The sequence below is a fragment of the Oryx dammah genome, unplaced genomic scaffold, assembly GCF_014754425.2.
Source record: "Oryx dammah isolate SB20612 unplaced genomic scaffold, SCBI_Odam_1.1 HiC_scaffold_28, whole genome shotgun sequence".
Classification (NCBI taxonomy): domain Eukaryota; kingdom Metazoa; phylum Chordata; class Mammalia; order Artiodactyla; family Bovidae; genus Oryx; species Oryx dammah.
The window spans coordinates 75478048-75499028 of NW_024070212.1; the positions used below are offsets into that span (position 1 = coordinate 75478048).

The window sequence follows — 20981 nt, forward strand, 5'->3', positions numbered from 1 at the left end:
GGGTCTTGAAGATTTAGGATGACACACAGAAAAAATGCAAATCATCCCAATCGTTTTTTATGTTATTTATATTATTCAACATTTTATATATGTTGAAATGATAATATTCTAAATAAATTCAGTTAAATAAATATTAAAATTGTCCTTATTTTTGCTTTTTTAATGTGGCTACTAGAAAGAATTTGGGCTTCCTAGGTGACGCTGCCAGTGCAGGAGATGTAAGAGATGCGGGTTTGATCCCTGGGTGGGGAAGATCCCCTGGAGGAGGAAATGGCAACCCACTCCAGTACTCTTGCCTAGAGAATTCCATGAACAGAGAGAGGAGCCTGGTGGGTTACAGTCCATGGAGCCACAATGACTCAAGTGACCTAGCTCACACACTAGAAAATTTAGAGTTATCAGTGTGGCTTGTGTTATAGTACTGTTGAACAGCAGGGCTTTAGACTCACCATTATCAGTAAAAGAAAAGGTTGTGATTATCTGAGAACAGGTGACCTCTGTTGGAAAGCATTGTGTACTCTTCCCATTGGCCTTCAGGTTATGCTGGACCATCTTTTTTTTCTTTGGTTCCCTAAAGGAAGTCAGGGCATGGTCCTTGCAGAAGGGAGTGGAAGGGCCAAGGCAAGAGCAGCAACCAGGGAGGCTTCTGCCGACTTGGAGGGATTTGGATGAAAACACTACCATTTATAGTTATACTGGCTTCAGACTTTCCAAACTCCCTGAAGGAGATGAGGGAATGCGGTCTGTTGAGGAAGTTGAAATATGAAGGCGAAAAACTCTCCCTATTCCATCAGGAGCCAGAAAAAGCTTTGTTAATCTTTAAAAGAATAAATACTCACTAGGATGGCAGTCGCTGGGATCGAAGGCACATCCTTTCCAAATGTGACATCCTTTCCAAATGTGATTTTCTTACGGGATGCTTGTTTCATTCTATTTCAGATTCATTCCATCACCTAAAACCTGGTGACGGTGGGCCACACAGAGTCTTACTGGTGAGTGCACTTTCATTTTTAAAACAAAGTGACCGTTTGACATTGTTTTTGAAATGATATTCACACTTCTAAGTTAAATGCATCCTTACCAGTACTGTGATTAGATGTCTGTTTATTCATGGTTTTTTTTCCCCCCTCTGAAATGATTCACAATGTTTCCGGGCCCTAAAAAAAAAAAAAAAAAAGATCAATCCATGTTCTTTTGCTAAGAACATGGTCAGGGAAAAGATCTATGATTACATGCCAAATACTATTAAAATAAAAACTTTTTTTGTAATGAAACTATTTCCAGGCCCCTGTTGATGGTCTGCTTGTTTCGAACAGTATCCAAAACAACAAAGTCTTACTTCAGCCAAGGAATTCAGACAGTCCCTTGCAGTGTGTTAAAATGTAAAATTGGCTCATAGCTGTAACTTATTAGCTTTCTTATTGCTGTATATTTTCTTCACATCTCTCCTTAAACCTAAGTGTGATTGTCAGGAAATAACAGTTCTTTAGTAGTAGAAAACTTCCTTTAGACCTAGGGAAGTAATATACTTAAGTGAAAAAAAAAGCTTCTGAGGCTTCATGTGGCACCTCTCCCTGATATGTGGTTGTTACTGTTATTTGCGTGTATTTCAGTTAGCTTTTGCTGCATAACAAACCTCCCCCCAAATTTACTGCCAGAAATATAAGCCAAAATTTACTGACTCAAAATAGCAATCTTTTTTTTTTTTTTTTTTTTTTTGGTACCATAATTGTGTTGGCAATTTGAGGTGGGCCTAGGTGTGTGATTCTTCTGATTTCAGCTGGAACCATTCGTGTGTCTTCGGTTAACTGCAGGTCCGGGTCAGCTAGGCTGGGGGTCACCTGGCTATTGGCTAGAGTGAGGGCAATGACTAGGACATGTGTCTCAGTGTTCGGCAGACTCCCCTGAGCTTGTGCGCCTGGCGTTTGGGCAGAGTACCAAGAGAGACAACAGAAGTGTCGAGGCCGAGGCTCAGAACTGCCATCACACTGCCCCTACCACATTCTGTTGGCTAAAACAAGCTCTGGGGTGACCCTAGATTCAAAAGGTGCAGGACTAGATTCTACCTCTTGGTGAGAAGAGCTGCAGAATTACATTACAGGGAGGGCAGAGAGGGGAAGATTTGTGGCCATTTCTGTAGTCTACCCTGCAGTATTTATGGAAACATCTGTGATGGAATGAAAATCACCTGGAGGGTGAGAGAGCTCAGGACATGCTCCTGTCTCATAGCCCATCCCCTCGCCCTGGCTTTGTGATTTGCCCTCTGGCATCTAGGTCAGTTCAGCAGGATCCTGGATGGTCTTGCTGATACCAGGTTTCCACTCCCATCCTTGCATCACAATATAGAACCGCCACACTAGTCATCCTCCAGTTCAATTTTCAGGATGTTACTCTTTTGTTCAGAAGTTGTCACTGCCTCCATGTCATCCACCACACCAGTCTAGATTTCTCTCTAGTTTCCCTGCTTCCATTATCTGGCCCTGTCCTCTCCCACTGTTCCTTTTTTTCCTCGCCAAACTAGCCTGTCTGCCATTTCTCCAACAGCAACCAGTTGAAATAATATTTCACTTGAGGATTGTCCAGAAGATAAAAAAAGAATGATGTATGTGCAAATGCTCTATCAATCATAGGTAATTACATTAACTGACTATGAAACTGTGACTCGCCAGTGTTTTTGAAAGGGGCAGTTCCCTCCTGGGGGTAATCATGGTAGTGACTGAGGAATAGACAATGAATATCCAGTGGTAGAAAGATTAATAATTACAGTAGCAATAGTCACAATTAGCATCTACTGTTTATTAAATGCAGACTGTGTGCTAGGCACTTTGCTAACTGCTTTACATAGAATTATTTGGAATTTACAAGAAGATCATCTCACTCAGTTGCATCTGTATCATCATTGCAACCTGTTCCACTCTTAGTGATTTAGTCCTTTGATTTCTTCCTCTTCATTCCTGAGAGAAATAGGTGTTAAAGCTGCTGTCAGCATTTGACAACATATCATTGTCAAGTACAGGGTGCTGCTTTGATTGGTGGGAAAAGTTGGAAAAGGGAGAGAAACCAGCAGTATTAATGAAAGAGTAGGTGTGGGATGTGTAGGAATGGGTAAGAAGGTACCCAGTTGCCCAAGGAAGGATGAAGTGGGGATGGGGAGAGCTTTGCAGGAGGGCAGAAGAGAGAGGGATTGTCTGAGACATTTGCTGACCTGAGAGTTTGGCCCAGGGCTAGTCCAGGTCCAAGGCCACCACCTTCTCACCCTGCTCCCTTGGAACTTCCCCATTCTGGCTGTCAGAACAGGCAGCATTTGTAAAATTGTCCTCCATTCACCATCTGACTTGTTACACATTATTTTGATTGCTGTTGATCTAGCTTATATGCCTGTCTTCTTTCAAAGATTTTTGAGGTGACGTCTAAATACACAGGTAATAAGATCCAGACAAAGAAAGAAGGGAGGAAACTTGTGGGGAAGGAAAAGTAAGGTGAAGTCAAAGGTAAGGTTAGGCACCCAGTTCTTAAGTGAGAAGCCTGTACACGCACTGGCAGGCTCCAGGGTCTTGCCTCTGAGCTTCTGATAAGTCAGTACTAGGAAAGCATACTCAGTTAAGAGTTCTTGGTGGCTTGAGGATAAAATCATGCTAGTTACTCAGAAGAAGCAAGGTTAATTGTGATTCTTTTGAAACTTGGAGTAATTTTAGTGGATGCCACTGAAGGTAGCAAAGAACATCCCTATAGGAAGGACTAATAAAGACCACCCTCGGTGTTGACCTGCAGTGTTGACACCCAAGTGCAGCCCGAGAAGTTTGCTTTCAGTCTGGGTGTGCATTTCTCTGCTGGCCTTGCTTCATCCAAGTATAAAAGGTAGTATTTTCCACTGGAAAACAGGTTCATCCCTACTCCTTCCCCTGTGACGCACATCTGAGACTGTCAACGCTTCTTGATGCTGAGCCTGGACAGTTGGCTGGAGACCAGACTTGGCACGTGCATTGCAATCTCCTTACCATCCCAGTTCTGAAAGAATAATAAACAACTTCCTGGGAAGTACTTAGTGACTGTTATTTCTCCCAACTCCAAATCATGCTATGCCCTGACTCAGTCTACGGAGTGGCTTTTTGATACAGAGTTTATATGGACCCTGTCCACTGTGACCTGTGCAGCCCACTGTCCTTGCTCCGTGTGTCTCTCTCCTTCCATTTTGAGCCCTGTGGCTTTATGTCATCTTAGATACCAGGGTGTTCTGTACCTTTGAGGGGAACCAGGGCAGTTTGAGAAGCTTTGGAATACGATTAGTGGACTCCAAGGATGTGTTGGATGGCAGCAAACTACAAACTGAGCTATATATTGTCCACTTCTAATTTTCCTCTTCCCAACTATAACTTTAATAAATTTTTCCAAGAGTAATGGGTCTGATTGGTTGGCAGCACTGAACCAGCAGGAACAGAGGATGATGTGAGAGTAATGTGTATAAGATGAAAAAAATTTGTCAGAGAGGAGGTCAAAATTCCATGAAGACTGCCCACGGATGGGAATTTGCTTTTGGGCTTTGTTTTTCTTTAGATCAGTTTTCTTAGAGTTATTTTAGTTGCAGGGAACAGAAATCCAATGTAAACTGGTGTCGTTGACTTGATGACTAAAATGTCCGTGCTAGCATGGACTTCAGGCATGGGTGTATGCATGGGTTCAGAAACAATTATCAGGCTGTTATCCTTCACTCTCTTCATCTCTTGGCTCTGCTTAACTCAGTGAGCTTCATCCTCAGGCAAGAGCCCCCTCAGTACATTGCAGAGGTAGACACTAGCATTACATTTCCACCATCTTCACAGCTGTGGATCTCAGCAAATAGAGTGTCTCTTTTGCCTTTGTTCTATTACTATTACCAAAGAGGTTTGGCCCTGTTTGGATTCCTTGCCTCAATCCCAGGAGTAGGCAGTAGACAGTGAGCAGCATCTCTTTGGCCAGGGCTTGTTCATGTGTTCCCCAAGAAAGGATGAATCCCACCAGAATCACATGAAGTAGGGTCCTTAGGAAAAAATGAGGAATGAGGATTTTTTTTTTTTTTCCAGAAGAACGAAAGAGCATGCCAAGCAAATAAAATTTTTAGGTACCAGAGTGTACTGATTTAGAAATTCTTAATGTGGGATCCATTAAACTTGAAAGGTTAAAAATTAGATTCGGCTTCAGTTACATTGACTACCTATTCCAAGTTTGGTATCATGATGGAGACTAGCAACAGTGAGCACACAGAGAGGAGGAGGGTGGATGACCCCGCTGTGGGGTCAGGTAGGCAGATTTTGGCCTGCGTACCTCATGTTGCAGCCCCCACATCTAGACTGTTAACCTGAAGACAGTGGGCTTCAGTGGATCTGTAATCCATTGAATGGATCAGTGAATGGGCTTCTGTAATTATTTGCAAAGTGGTGTGTGGTATTTTGTTTTTTTAAACTGGAGAGAAGGATCATACTTCCTTCATTTTTTTTATGGGACTCCCCAGCTCCCTACTGCTTAAGAGCCAGTACTTCAGACTTACTTGAATTGTTTTAGATTTGGCTAGCTTAATTAATCCTATGTGTTCGTTTCTTTTCTTGGCTACACTAGTCGAGTTTAGCGTCCATGATAAACACAGCTCCTTATGGCGCAGACATGGTGATGTCAGTGGCTGAGTATGTTGCATCAAATTGCACGTTGAGGTTTTTAGGAATGTATGTAAACTTATCACAGTCGTAGTTGCCACTTACCTAATACTTACTCTGGTGCTTACCCCCTGCTAAGTGCTTTACGTGCATTTTCTGAACTGTGTGTTTACGCATGTGATTTATGCATGTAATTCTGTGAACCTCGGGTGTGTTATGGTACCACCTGCTGGAACCAGCTCCTTCTGGCTGTCTCTGGAGTTTTCCCTCTTTTCCATGTCTCTTGTGGGGGTCCACCTCTCTCCATGCCACACCCACAGATGATAGAATCCTAGAATCCCAGAATTGGAGGAGATTGCTGAGATCATGCAGTTCAGTGGTTTTCAAACTCAGCTTTCTATTTTTCTAGCTCAGGGACTCCTGAGAGTAAAGGATGGGAAGATCTCTTGACCCTGCCATGTTTCACTCACCACTGGCTGCTGAGAACCATTCATCTGGGAGCACAGAGTCCAGGGTTCCATGTGAGACTTGAGGTTGAGTCCAAGCTACTACTCCGCTCACCTACCTGTGTGACTCTGGGAAGGTTGCCTCACCTCTCTGAAGCACAGTTTCCTTTTCTGTCAAAGGGGGTAATAATGTCTGCCCCACGGCGCTGTTGGGGGCCTAGAAGAGGTCACATCTATAAAATCCTCGTCCCAGCGCCTGGCACACAGGTAGCGATGCAGAGGTTAGCTGTGACTAAGACACAGCACAACACAGCTTGTGAAACGTAGTTAAGACATAGCTTTATTCTTGTCTCTCACTGTGCCTTTAAAGTTGATTCACTGGGATGTGTGTCTGTTTCCTGATGAGAACTTGATCAGGCCTGTGATGTTTCTGGTTACTCGTAGGTAACAAAGAGACCTATGTTCAGTCCTTAATTCGCGTCCGACTTTTTGCAACCCCATGGACTGCAGCACACCAGGCTTCCCTGTCCGTCACCAACTCCCGGAGCTTGCTCAAACTCACATCTATTGAGTTGGTGGTGCCATCCAACCATCTCATCCTTTGTCACCCCCTTCTCCTCTTGCCCTCAATCTTTCCCAACATCAGGGTCTTTTCCAGTAAATCAGTTCTTTGCATCAGGTGGCCAGAGTACTGGGGCTTCAGCTTCAGCATCAGTCCTTCCAGTGAAAGTCCTATGGTTTCTTGTGCACTCACGTACACACACATAAGTACCCATCCTTTATGGAAATTGAAAATGCTCACTTTAGTCTATGTATGGTCAATTTTCATTCCAAGAGAAGACTTCCTCAATCTTGCCCGTCACAAAGGCCTGCCCGGGTGAGGCAGAGAGAGGGAAAGTTCTTACCTGACCACTGTTGTCAGGCCTGGTGCTGGGTTCTCTGAGCCTGGCTGGTGGGTGGATGGACTCTCTTACTCTTCGGGCTGCTTCTGAGGCAGCCCCGGGGATTCCCCGCAGGACTCCCCTGCCAGCACTCTCCATCTGGATCTCCCAGGATTCAGGCAGTGCCTCTCCTGCTGTCTGCTACCGTCCTCAGCACCTTCTGCTTCCCATTCAAACTCTCTCTTTGGGCTTCACTCACCCTCAGGGTGAAGCCCTGGTGGGCAGAATCTGTCTCAAGGAGACCAAGGCTGACATTCCTGGTGCCCTTTAACCTCCCATCAGAGGAGGGAGCGAGCAGTCACTTTCTTCTGAGTCACCTTGTGTCTCTTCAGCCCACTCCCACACTGTGGTCTCTTGGGTGGGTGTCACGTACCAGTCCCCAAACTCGAGGAGACACGTATCAAGCCCTCCACATGTGGCCTTTGAAGCTCTTGTTTCTAGGTTTCAGATGAAAAGTGTATGCCTACCACCCCACCCACCTCAGGGAGGGTGGGAATCAGAGCATTAGCAAGGAATCGGTTCCACAAAATCCTCCCATCACTTTCCACTGTCCTGAACCTTCGAGCCAGCTAGGTCAACTTCTTAGAAATTTCCATGTAATGGTCTGGCTCCTGGCTTTGGAATTTCCCATCTGTTGAATTGTGTTGCCTCAATGGAAACTTCCACTTGAGCATTTTATTATATGAACTGTTGGCCCAGTTCAGGGAACTCTTCTGCAACAGCCCTAAAAGCTGTCCTTCAACCTGTGCTTGAAAGCTGTCCAGGCATGGGAACCTTCCTCTTCCCTCCCTCACAAGCATCCCATTCTGACTTTCAGATGCTTGGAGTTGTTGGAAAGATGCTGCTCCCATGAAGCTGAGCCTGGGTCCCCATAACATTCCCTTTAATGGGATCAAAACTGTGTGCGTGTTGCTCATCTGAGAAAACCTGCCTGGGCTCAGGAATTTGAGGGACAGCCAGGCTTGCACCCACACTCCATTCTCTAAGACCACCGGGAAGCCACTGACCTCATCTCTGGGTCTTTTTCCCGTACTGTAACACCAGGGTGTACTTGACTTAACCCCAGCAGAAAGCGAGTATTGGGAAACTCTGCTCAAGCATCATTTCTCATGCTCCTGACCCTCATATCCTTTCTGTTGATCTGAGAGCCGATCTGTTGGGTTTCACAGGAGCATCTTGATCAGGGTCCATCCACAGTTTATGAACTCTCCACATGCAAGACTTGCAGAATGTGCCCTACTTCCCTCCCAAACACCCCTCCCCACTTTTTTTTTTTTTTTGCAGTTTTTCTCTTATGTTGCGTCCTTTGGACTCAGCTGGTGGTCTGCCTTGTCCAGCCCCAGCATTGTGGAGGGGCCTCTCTTCCAGGTACCCTTCTGCATCATGACAGAGACCCACCACTGTGATGGTGGATCCCACAGCAGGCAGGTCACTCTGTGTTTAGATTCCCGCCCCATGGTGAGGGCAGCATCTCAGATGAGCAAGTGACAAGTGCTAGCAAAACGCTTCGACCAGCTAAATTTAGGGAAGGAAGTCACTTTGGGGATGTCAGCCTAAGAAAATATTAAATGTACATTGGGTTGTTCCATGGTGGACTGGTTTTCCTGGCCGGTCTCAATGTTACATTTCCAGATGTGAACGTCCTCATGTTACTTTTCATGGCTGTCTACAAAGCTGGTGAGCTGTAGCTCCCCTCCCCTCCTCCTCCACTGCCCTTGGGTCCCCTCTCCTGCCCCAGATAACATTGGAGACAGAGACCCAAAGGGCACAGCTGATCTAGCCTAGCACTGCTCACCTAATATCCCTCTCTTGGCCTGGAAGAATATATATAATGGACCACTGAAAAAAATCTAGATATGTAAAATTGCTAATAGGCTGTCACCTAAAGCAAGCTTTCTATTTATATATTTTACAGTAAGAAGTAACATAGTATAAGCAGATAGACTAGATTTCAGACCATTCCTCAGCCATTTGACATGCTTTGAGCCCAGTGGTTTAGCATCTTTGAGCCTGTCTCCTTATCTGTTAAATGAGGATAATTACAGTTGCCTTACAAGAGAGCTGTATTAAAGAAACCAGTGCATGAAATGAGTTCAGCACAATGTCTTGCCACATGGTATATATTCAATAAATGCAATATTACCATTGTTTGCATTTGACTATTGTGATGATTTCTAAAAAAATTTTAAAGCCTTGAAAAAAGTATCAGTTCTCCAGCAATACTTGGGCAAGTCACTCTTTAAGTCTTAAATTTGACATTAATAAATGGAGGATAATCCTCCACAGGAATATTGAGAGGATTAAGTGAAATAATCTGTAAGAAATGCCCAGCACAGCCCTGGCACATAGTAAGCACCCAAAAAATGGTGGCCGTCATTTCCCCATCCCTGCATTATCTCCATTTTACAGATAAGAATTTTCAGAACCCTTGTTTCCTTGTGGTAAATGGCTTCACAAAGACACTTTTATATATAAGAAATTGTTCTCACTGTTTTGTTCAAAAAGGAACAGGAACATTTAGTCTCTGGCTTGCTTATAAATACCAAAGTGTAGCATATATGAAAGCAGGCTACGTAACTAAACCAAACAGCTTTCCAATTTTTTAGGCTTCACCTCCTTTCCTTGTTAAGTCTTGGGTAAGTGATTTTGTTGCTAGATTAGGAGAAGTTTACATATTATTTTTACAAGTCCTGTGGAGATATGCAAACATAGTTATATTTAACTAGATGCTGTAAATTCAGATCAGTTTATTTTGTGCTCTTTCAATAAAGACATATAGTAGGCACCTTCATGGCACCCAGAGAGGACTTGGAAGGGGACATGGAGGAGATGACAAAGCCTGAGCTATAACAAGAGGACCCAAACTGGGGGTCAGGGTTTGGTCAGGAAGATGGAGAGTTGGCCTCAGTGGAGCAGGGATCCCTGCTGGGGAGCTTTGCTCCTGACACAGGGTGGAATGGGGATTCCTGATGGGGAGCTTTGCTCCTGACACAGGGCAATGCGTGCGCTCCACGGAGCAGCTAGTCCCTAGGGCCCTCTTGGAGCTGTGGGCAGTCCTGAGCAGGCAGAGCTCCCATCTCCTTGCTTTTTACTGACCAGTGCACTTGCTGCACCAAATAGCAGGTTTGCAAGGAATAATGATGACATCACTATTTGTTGGGCTGATTTTGAAGTTTGTGTCACTCATGCTTGGATACCTTTGATGAAGGAATCATCCAGGTGAACAGGACACCTGCTCATAGGTTGGGTTTGAGTTACCCGCCCTTGCAGACAGTTCAGCAATCAGTAATCTTCCTGTCTGATCTTCACTGATCAGGCAGTTCAGTACAATGATCTTCCCTGATGCAGAAAGTTGAAATGTGGCCAGAAAGCTCGAGAGAAAGGGGAGGAACGGGTAGGGGACCAAGCAGCGGGGCCACTTGGGTTGGTGGGTCAACAAGTGTTTATGGAGCATCTCAGGCAGGATAAACAGAGAGCAGAACCGAACCTCTTGCCCTCTTCCTTGCCCAGCTCCATGACCCACTCCCTGAGGCAGTGGCTGAGCCATGTGACCTTAGAGAAATCTCCCATTGCCATTCTGTGGACAAGCCTCTTGGGAACCCCCTGCCTGCATATCCTCAACTTGCGGGGCCCATGAAGGAGCTTCTGGCATTATGAAGCTTAAGCCTAAGGATCTCTCAGTGCAAGGACCCCTTCTGATGTCCTATAGCGCATATGCTGTTCCTAATTTCACATTCTTTTCTTAAAGAGGTTCCCAAATTGTATAAGACTCAGGATTCACTAAAAACCGGGTCTGTCCCCAGACCTGGGAGAACTAGCACACACTCTGGGTCTTTCCCTGCGCCCAGTTTCGCCTTCACCACGATGCTGAAACTCCAGTTTGCTTCTCCCTCAGGAACAAGCATCCCAGGTGGCCGTAGTGGTAAAGAACCTGCATGTCAATGCAGGGGACGCCAGAGATGTAGGTTCAATCCCTGGGTCCTGAAGGTCCCCTGGAGAAGGAAATGTCAACCTCCTCCAATATTCTTGCCTGGAGAATCCCATGGACAGAGGAGCCTCTGAGCTACCATCCACAGAGTCACAAAGAGTCAGACACAACTGAAGCAACTTAGCAAGCAGGCAGGAGCAGGCTTTGCCCCTGTGTGTCCTCTGCTGTGGCTAGACCCAGCCAGACCTGAGTTCCCACTGGGAAGTCCTAACCCCGTGACTGAGGGGGAGGAAGTCCCAGCCACTGATTGCCGTCTGGGCTCCTTCCTGGCTACCAGACACCCTCCCCAGGGTGGAAAGGTCCCACCATCCCTGCAGGAAGGCAGGCCCTCCTGTGGCTTTGTGATTGCTGGGAAGGCCCTGAAAGGAGCCAGGCAAGAGGGAGCCAGCCCTGCATGAAGCATCAGCTGGCTGAACTAGGCCTGGTGGAAGATTCTCCTTTAAAAAGAGAGAGAGAGAGTATCCTTGAAACTGTTTCAGCTTTGGCAAAACCCTAACTCTGATCTCAAGTTTTGGGAGACTGGGCCAGCCAACCTACAGGACTGCGCTAACCATGTGTGCTAAATCACTCTCAGCAGTGATCATGCATGTCCCATTCCTCTTAGTCTGCACAAGGGCTGCAGTGCTTTGCCAATCAGTCAGGACTAAATGTACTGGGAAGAAGAGAGAGGAGGGGAAAGGCCCTTTTTGTATGTGAATATCTTTCTACCACTGTTTGAAAATAATTTTCTCTTTCAGTCAAATAGTGGCCAACTTCGCCCCCTGGTGGATAAATAGATAACTGTATAAAATGAGCTATCAAGCACATTGCTATGGCTGATGATCTGAAAAAAATTGTCAGCCTGTAATGAGTTGGACACTGAAAGGGGCTGGCTCTCTAGGGTTTGGGGAATGGGGTTTTTGTCTTGAAATGGTTATTCTAAGCTTCAGTTAGATTTTTTTAAAAATATCTCTAGAAAGTAAAATGGTTAAAATGCCACTAGGTTTAAGGGTTACACCTATTAAACTGCAGTGGGCTTTTTTGCCAAAACTCTGCTACCGCTGCTGGTTATGGCAAATCCTTACCAGTCTGTGGGCTTCTTTTACTCCTTGAGACTGTGACAGAGACCTAACACCAACCAGAAAATATGAATTTCAACCACTAACTGGATATCTATTAGTGATCTTGACTTGCAAACTCCAGCTCACTGCTGCCCACATTGATATCTTTTGCTTTAGTCCTGCTAGTTTAATTATTTGCTTCAGTTCATTTATACTTCTTACAGTTGCCAGAAAGTCACAGTTGGGCTAACTGGTGATCGTTATTTCACTATTTCCTGCACCTTTTTATATATTCTTAGAGGTAAAACGCAGAACAGAATTAGAAGGATAATGGCTGAAACATAAAAACCTTCCCATGTATGTCCTTTTATGTTGAAATATGACTTTATCCTGTCACCTTTCTCAGGCCTCTGTGAATTACTCAGCTGCTTTTAATTATCAGAACTGACCTGATTATTTAGCTTCTATTGTAACTTCAGTAATAAGAGCCTTCATAATTGAAATCTCATCTGCTGTCCTTTGTCCACCAAATGGTAGTTTGTGTCCCTGGTGAATGTTTATCATCTCCATTGTCCTGGATCTCCATCCCCCAAGTGGAGGATACAACCATAGTGTTTATATTAATAATGCTTTTAATAGTTGTCTTTTTTTTTTTTTTTTCCTTTCTCTGCTCTCAGAAACCCTTAGATGCACTTAAGATTTGAAGGCCTGGCATTGTAAGAAACTGTTTATTACTCATACATCAAATTAATTGCCTACTTGGGGCTGTATTTCCTCAAAAGGAAGATGTGGAAGGAAAAGAATGTGCGCATACCTTGTAGGTTATTATAATTTTCTCAATATTTGATAGAGTTTTCTAATGATTATTGATCACATTTATATATATATTGTCTAATTTTTTACCTCATGTAAGTTTTATGTAAGAAAAAAAAATTTTTTGGTGGTATCATCTGTTTGTCTTTTCCGCAGGTAAATGAAAATCAATTGTCCAAAGCACCAAATAGGAATTGCTTAGTGGTTGAGATGGGGATTATATTTTCCCAGGTGGCACAGTGATAAAGAATCTCCCTGCCAGTGCAAGAGATGCAAGAAATGTGGATTGGATCCCTGGGTCAGGAAGATCCCCTGGCATAGGGAATGGCAACCCACTCCAGCATTCTTGCCTAGAAAATTCCATGGACAGGGGAGCCTAATGGGCTACAGTCCATGGAGGTCGCAGAGTCAGACATGATAGAGCATGCATTCACACACACACACACACATAGTTGCCCCAGAATTAATTGCTGGAAGATTCCTCTAGTTTCTTGCTGTTTGACTCACTGTGACAAAGCCCAGAGGAGGGGATGGGTCTGGGAGCTGGACTTCTTCCTGATCCAGCCTCACCCATAGTACAAGCTGGATGCTTTTCTTTCCTTGCCCATGGTTTCAGCCACCACCCCAGTTATTTGAGGGGAGATCACACACACACACCCCTACCTACCTTTCTTTATTCCTGGCCAACACACACACACACACACCTACACCCCCACACACACACCCACCCACCCACACACCCACCCACACACCCCTTTCTTTATTCCTGGCCATCACACTCAAACACACCCCACACACACACACCTACCTTTCTTTATTCCTGGCCAACACACACACACACACCCACCCACCCACACACACACCCACACCCACCCACCCACCCTTTATTCCTGGCCATCACTTTATTCCTGGCCATCACACACACACACACCCCACACACCTACCTTTCTTTATTCCTGGCCAACTGACACACACACACACCTACCTTTCTTTATTCCTGGCCATCACACACACACACACACCCCTACCTCTCTTTATTCCTGGCCATCTGTCCTATTTCCACTGTTGAAACTGGCCATTAATCTAACATTGAGACAGCCTGATTCATTAATGATTCCTTGATATTCAGATAATTGTAAGGCTGAGCAACATCAGAGTGGTTTGTAAGCTCCCTCTAATTTCAGGGCATTTTCAAGCTGTCATTATTACTCACAAATGGCAGCCCTCTCAAGTTCAGGCTCTGCTGACCAGGAAGGAGAAGGTCAGACTTTAGAAATGTGTATTTGAACTTGGTCCATCTGAGGTTCGTGTTTTTAGTAAAGAGCAGGTTTTGCAGACGTTTGCAGGATCAAAGTGATAGTGCCATGGGTATAAGTGAAGAGGCTCCCCTTTTCCTTTGTGTCCCGACTGCAGGCTCACCAGTCCGTGTCTGTCTCCAGGCTCTTGCCTGCTCCACCACAAGTGCCCCCTCCCATCACTTGATACTGGGGTACTCCACAGCCTTTGTATAATGTGTTACCATATTTATTTTTTCGCTGCAAGAGCTTGATGTCAGCATGTAGAAGAATATTGGCACAGAGCAGACACTCTGAAGATTTCTTGAGTGAATGAAGGAACACATAAACTAAACAGGGAACAGATGAACAGACAGACACATTTATTCTGGATCAGTCCTGAGAGGAACAGCACTCTGTATAACCATAATTTTAGATGAAGTCTATTGAAACAGCAGTGCAGTGTTAGTTTTTGTCTCCCTAAACTAAAATATATCTTATAATATGCCAGTGTGCAAGGCCAGTTATCAGCTGTGGGACTACAAACTGACAGGAGTGTCTTGGAAAAAGTTGTTAGTATATCCTTAAATATACAAATGAATGGAGAAAGGTCAATAGATAGTTGATGGGAAAAAAGAGAAAGTGCTACATTTTGGAACTGTAGCAAAATTATACAACTGCCCAAGATTCTGCAGTCAGGAAATGCCTGTGTAAAATGAAATCTTTCTGAAATCATTAAAAATTATGTGTATTCACTTGTGTGGGCTAAAAGTGCAAACCCTAAATCTATCTGACTGGAAAGAAAAGAGCTGAACAAACCCAAACTGAGGAGCATTCTACAAAATAACCGACCCTTTACTCTTAAAAATAGCAATACTGTGAAATAGAAAGACTTAGGAATTGTTCCAGATTAAAGGGAACTAAAGGCCTTGCAGGTGGCCTAGTGGTAAAGAACTGTCCTCCCAGTGCAGGAGACATAAGAGACAGGAGTTCGATCCCTGGGTCATATAGATCCGCTAGAAAAGGGAATGGCAACCCACTCCAGTATTCTCGCCTGGAGAATTTCATGGACAGAGGAGCCTGGAGGGCTACCGTCCATGGGGTTGCGAAGGATCGGACACAGCTGAAGCGATTTTGCCTGCACACAGAGATCTAACAGTTGAGTGAGTTTGTAGAATTTTGGGTTTTCTTTTGCTGTAAAGGACTTTATTGGGACAATTGCTGAAATCTGAATGAGGTTGTAGATTGGATAACAGCAGTGTATTAACTGTAGTGAGGTTATTTAGAAGAACTCCTTATTTGTAGAAAATACACAGGGAAGTATTTCAGGATAAAAAACATTCTCTCTCCACTTCCCTGTCTCAGAGGGAGTGTGCAGGGATTAAAGTAAATTATAAATGTTGACATTTGAGGAATCCATATCTGGGTGAAGGGGATCAGAGAATTCTTCGTACTAGTCCTGCAACTTTTCTTTAGGTCCGAAATTATGTCAAAATAAAAATTTTAAAGCAGGATGCTTAGAAAGAATTAATAATCACTTAGGGAAATGTCATTGCTGAAAACGAACAAAACAAAATTACATAATAGAGTGTGATTTCAGCTACGTTAAAAACTCATAGAGAAAAGAGTAAAAGGAAATATAGCAACGTGTTAACTTTTGTTATCTTATATCTATGTTAATGTATTTCACACATTTTTCTATAAATAGCATGCATTTCTTGAAAAATAAGGAGGAAACAAAATTTCTCAAGAAAGATGATGGCTAACTCTCAAAGAAAACCTAAGTGAATCTTGTTCTTTGTGTCTTTACCACCACGCACCTCATTCTTAGAAGGACACCGTATATGTATGGATGTACACATATACATACACAAACTGTTTCAAACTTTTGTTTTTCATTACTGATATTTTGGCTTCTCAAGTGGCTCAGTGGTAAAGAATCTGCCTGCCAGTGCAGGAGACACAGGAGGTGTGGGTTTGATCCCTGGGTCAGGAAGATCCCCTAAAGAAGGAAATGGTAACCCACAGCAGTACTCTTGCCTAGAAAACCCCATGGACAGAGGAGCCTGGTGGGCTACAGTCTGTGTGGTCACAAAGAGTTGGATACAACTTAGCTATTGAACACAAGCATGGGCAATGATATTTCAAAGGAAATCCTGTATTGGGCAGTAGCTGAAATAAGATATCTCTTAAGTTTTGTCTAGCCCTGAAATTCCTTCCTCCTCTTCCCAGTTCTTTGGAAATCAGCACCTCTGCGATCCAGACAGGGTGCTAGATACCAAGTGTGTAGGATTGAAAAGCTACCCAGACCTCACAGACAGGCCAATCGGTGATTGCGATCCCATGCTAGGTACTATAGGAGCATAGCAGCTCTTACAGTGGGCGGACCTGGCTTGGGGCAGGGGTGGTGGTTGTGCAAGGCAGGGATGAATCTTAGACCTAGAAATTTAAGTGAAATCTTGCCATTTGGAAAAGGATAGCAGAGCATTGTGGGCTGAGCATTCTTGTGTGTCTAGCATATGTCCGCACTCTCGCCCACTGGCATGTCACTCTGGAGACCCTGGCTGGACGGGTGAGAGTTTTACAAAACCCAGGAAGCTCCAGGTCCCACAGGGTCTGCTTTCCCAGGTGTTGGAGGAAGTGGCCCCGCTGCAGGAAGCAGGAGGAGCTTTGTGTGGCTCTGGAGCCAGGCTCCCTGTGAACCTGAGGCCTCCATTTGCAGAATCACTGCTGGCGTTTGCCTGATGGCCCCCACCACAGAAAGCAGATGCTGCATAGATACCCCGGGAGAAGAGAATAAAGGAGATGGCAGGACCATGTTGGAGAGTTTGCTGATCTCTGATATACTCAGTGGAATTCCTGGAACCTACTTTATTCGTTTGGTATCAGACCCTTCTGCAAGGGGTCAGGTCTGCTCATGTGGCCTCACAGTGTCTGGATTCCCAGAGTTACCCCCAGAGCAGTGTTGTTGAGAAATGTTTTTCTTGAGAAATGTGTTGGCTGGACAGTAACTATTCTTTGAGCCATTCATTTGCTTGGGCGCATTGTTCTTTCCAGTTCTTAGAGCCTGGGGCCACCAATACATAAGTATTTGTTAAACCACCACATAACTAGATCAATCAGGGGCAAAATAGTGGTTAAGAATCCTACACTTGGGTTGGGCTGGAAGCTTCTGCATTTGTCTTGGAAACTGTTATGCATTTTAGAGCATGATATTTTTACTTGTATTACTCTCATATTTCCATAGTTTGTTAAAGACTGCATGAGCTGATATTAATTCAGGATATAACATATATAGTAAGTGTTTGATTCCTGCTGCTGCTGCTACTGATGCTAAGTCGCTTCAGTGGTATCCGACTCTGCAGCCACATAGACGGCAGCCCAACAGGTTCCCCGTCCCTGGGATTCTCCAGGCAAGAACACTGGAGTGGGTTGCCATTTCCCTCTCCAATGCGTGAAAGTGAAGTCACTCAGTCGTGTGCGACTCTCTGCGACCCCATGGACTGCAGCCTACCATGCTCCTCTGTCCATGGGATTTTTCAGGCAAGAGTACTAGAGTGGGGTGCCATCACCTTCTGCGGTTTGATTCCTACCAGTTATTATTAATAAGCATTGGTTAGCACAGTACATGAAGAGAAAGCATTGGATTCTTGGTCAAGTGACCTGCTTTCTAATCTAAACTTTACCCCAAAAGTCCTAGAAGTAAAGAGAAACAGAGCTGGAAAGAGGCCTTAGAAATTTTTTAGCATCTAGTCCAACAAGCTCCCTTTCATAAGCTTAGAAAGGTATAATGAACCTTGCAAAGGCTTATTAACCACAGCTTTCATGTCTTCATTCGTTTTTAAAGCAAGAGTCGTAATCGCAGAGTAAACCCTTCATTTCTATTAACTAGTGTTGTCACGTTGATTCTTAGTTTTATTATCTTCCTGTCCCATTGGACTATAAAGATAGACTTGTCCTCTTTGCTTATTGTCCTGTCCCCACTATCTGGCACAGTGATGAGCACACAGTAGGTGCCCAGCCTACATTTGTTGAATGATTGAAGGAAGCATCTTGCTGAAGATAGGATTTAGGCAGTCTGAATCAGAACCATGTCCTGATTCTAGGGTGCAGGCGCCTTTCCCTTTAACTTGAGGCAACCTGCTTCATTTCTCTGGGCTTCATTTCTCTGCGCACCTTGGATTTGATCATCAGGTCCCTCCTGTTGTGAGAATGGGTGTCATCTGCCGGCCTTTCACAAAGACCTGTGGTTGTGTGCTTGAAGGGCCACTAGGTGGCGTGGTTGGCCAAATAGCAGACAAAGGGGGAAGGAAAAAAAATCGGATTGATTGCCCTACCAAGAGGACAGTAGGAGTGGTCTGATACCCTTATACTCTTGGATGAGGTGGGAGGCTTGCCTTGAGAAGGAGGCAGGGATCCCAGGGTTTGTGTGCATGGACTTAGGAGCCAAGTGTGGGTTAGCTCTGCTCCTACCAACTAGACATCCTGAAACTCCCCTGGGGCCCTTGTTTCAGTGATGTCATGCATATAACATGCTCAGCACTTCTGCAGGGTGGGGAGGTGCTCTGCAAGGTTAGTAGCGATGAGTCTAGTTTTTGATACCATGAAACACCACTTTCCTGTTCCCTGCCAAGCCAAGTAGACGGGCTTGAGAAGCCTTTGCAGGAGAAGTCTGTGCCTTGCTCCCTGTTTCACAAAGCCAGAATTTAAAATATTCCCTTAAATGGAAAAGTGGATGGCATGTCAGTATCAAGTTAAAGGGAAGCCTAAAATATTTGGAGGGACATCAGGACTCCTGAGAGAGTCCCTGTGGAGCTTACTCAGCACAAAGCACTTATGTTTTGTGCATAAGTGGAACTCAGAGGGGAAGGGGATGATACGGGATAGTGACAAAACACCCTTTGCTCAAGTTGTTCAGAGAAAGAATTTGTTTCCTGGACTTTTATTCAGATCTGAGTGTCTTATTTTTAAAATAGTTTGGGGAGAATCTCCTAGGAATAACAGTGACTAGCATTTGTTACATAACTTACTAAGTGCAAAATATTGTGCTAAACACCATACATTTCATTATTCTATTTAATCCTTACAGCAACCCTATGAGGTTGGTTGGGTTATCATGCCCATTTTACTGATAAGGAAATTGAGGTGCAAAGAATATAATAATAATAGCAAACAGATATTGCCTACTTACTAGAGATCAAAAGTTACTCTAAGTGCTTTAAGTACCATACTTACAATCCTCCTCTAAGTCAGATGCTATTATTACCTTCATTTTACAGAGAAGGCAACAGGTACCGAGAGGTTATGTAACCTTGCCAAGGTCACATAGGGAGTGAATGGAAGTCAGAATACAAACCCCAACCCACGCGATTCCAAAGTTGTTGGTTTGTTTTCCATTGCACTATGCTGCCTCCCACGGTACATTGTATGCAGTAAGAGCTTGATAAGTGTTTGTTGAGTTGAACTATTCCACTCAGACTATAATTAGCCGACACAGAGAAGACTCCTTAAGGAAGAACTATACCGGTCTTCACACTTCCACCCAAAAACCACATTGGCCTCCATTATGGGGTATATATGCAGCTCCATGTGCTGAATTTTGCTCCTGACATTTGTCAGCAATAGGATATTCTTCCATTGGAACAGTCAGGAAAAGTCTGTCATCGTGACAAATGTTTCCAGGAAACTCTTCCACAGGGAGCATCTCAGAGAACTTTATCTGCTTCACACTTTTCTGGCAAGCGTTTCTTGGGCTTGTTTGTTCTGCTAGAGTGGTGGCCAGCCACATCTCATTAGCTTCAAAAGGCCAGAGGGTTGCAGGGTGTCAAGCCAGCCCTACACACCAAGCCGTCAGTGTGTGCGCAGGGCACCCAGGTGGGCCTGCTTCCCTCTCATGATGCCTGGCTGGTGCTGAGGGATGTGAGCAGCAGAGGGGCCCTGCTGCCTCTGTTGGTGAGCTGCCCGCTGAGACCAGGCAGTCTTTTTTATTGTCATGGTGCCAGTGAGGTCTGAGAAAGGAAAGGACCCGGGTCTCTTCAAGCATTCTCTGGGTATAATAATTCAGTCCCAAGTGTTCGGCTGCTTGTTTTTTTATGTGTGTGTCACTGAAATAGGAAGCCCAAAAGAAGTTAGACTAAAACCTCCTCCTCTGACCTGTGACTCTGAGCACGGAGACTTGTTTATGGAAGCCTACGTCTGCTGCCGATTCTCTGTAAGTGAACTGTGCCGTCTTGTATCTTCTCAGAACTTCTCGGCATCTCTGAGGGGAGCAGTGGGAGGTGAACTGTAGGCCTCAGGTTCAATCTTTTCAAGGAAAGCAATGCTTCTCTCTCTGAATATTTCTCCCTCAAAACAGATTTTTTTTCCATTGTAACAAAAATTATGCATGTCACAGGAGACAGAGGGAGAGTTTGGAACTGTTGAACGGGAGGTGATAGTCCACAGAGCAAGGTCCCCAAGCAGGCAGAGGTGGAAGTTTGAGAGCACAGGTAGAAAGGCTCCCATTTGTCACTGCTCTCTTGTCTCCACGACTTGTCACCTTCCGGCCATGTTGGTCCTTCGCTCACCTTTCCAAGGTGCAGTTGGAAGTGAGTGGATGTCTGCCATGTCATTAACAGAGCTACCGGACACGTGTGAGGCAGGGGAAGTGGAAGTGAGGCCAAAGGTGATGCTGGGCTCCTGTGGGCGTCTTCCTCTCTCCTGTCTGGAGCAGCGCTTCCTGCCTGTTCTCACGAAGGAACATCATATCAGGGTAGGGAGAAAGATGCCCACAGCTCCAGGCTCTGGACAGTCAGGCCCTGCTCAGCCACCTGGGGCTGGGGCACACCTGAACCTTAACCCAGGGGTGCTGCT

The 20981-nt window shown here is 44.8% G+C and overlaps 1 protein-coding gene across 2 annotated transcripts in view; it reads left to right on the forward strand.

Annotated features, from left to right (window-relative positions):
* Positions 1–20981, forward strand: part of GNG12 (G protein subunit gamma 12) — a 137864-nt gene that overhangs the window by 56007 nt on the left and 60876 nt on the right. For both annotated transcript variants that reach the window (XM_040232614.1, XM_040232613.1), the window contains exon 2: positions 940–992. The gene's annotated coding sequence lies outside the window, so the exon portion shown is untranslated. The remainder of the gene's footprint in view (positions 1–939; positions 993–20981) is intronic.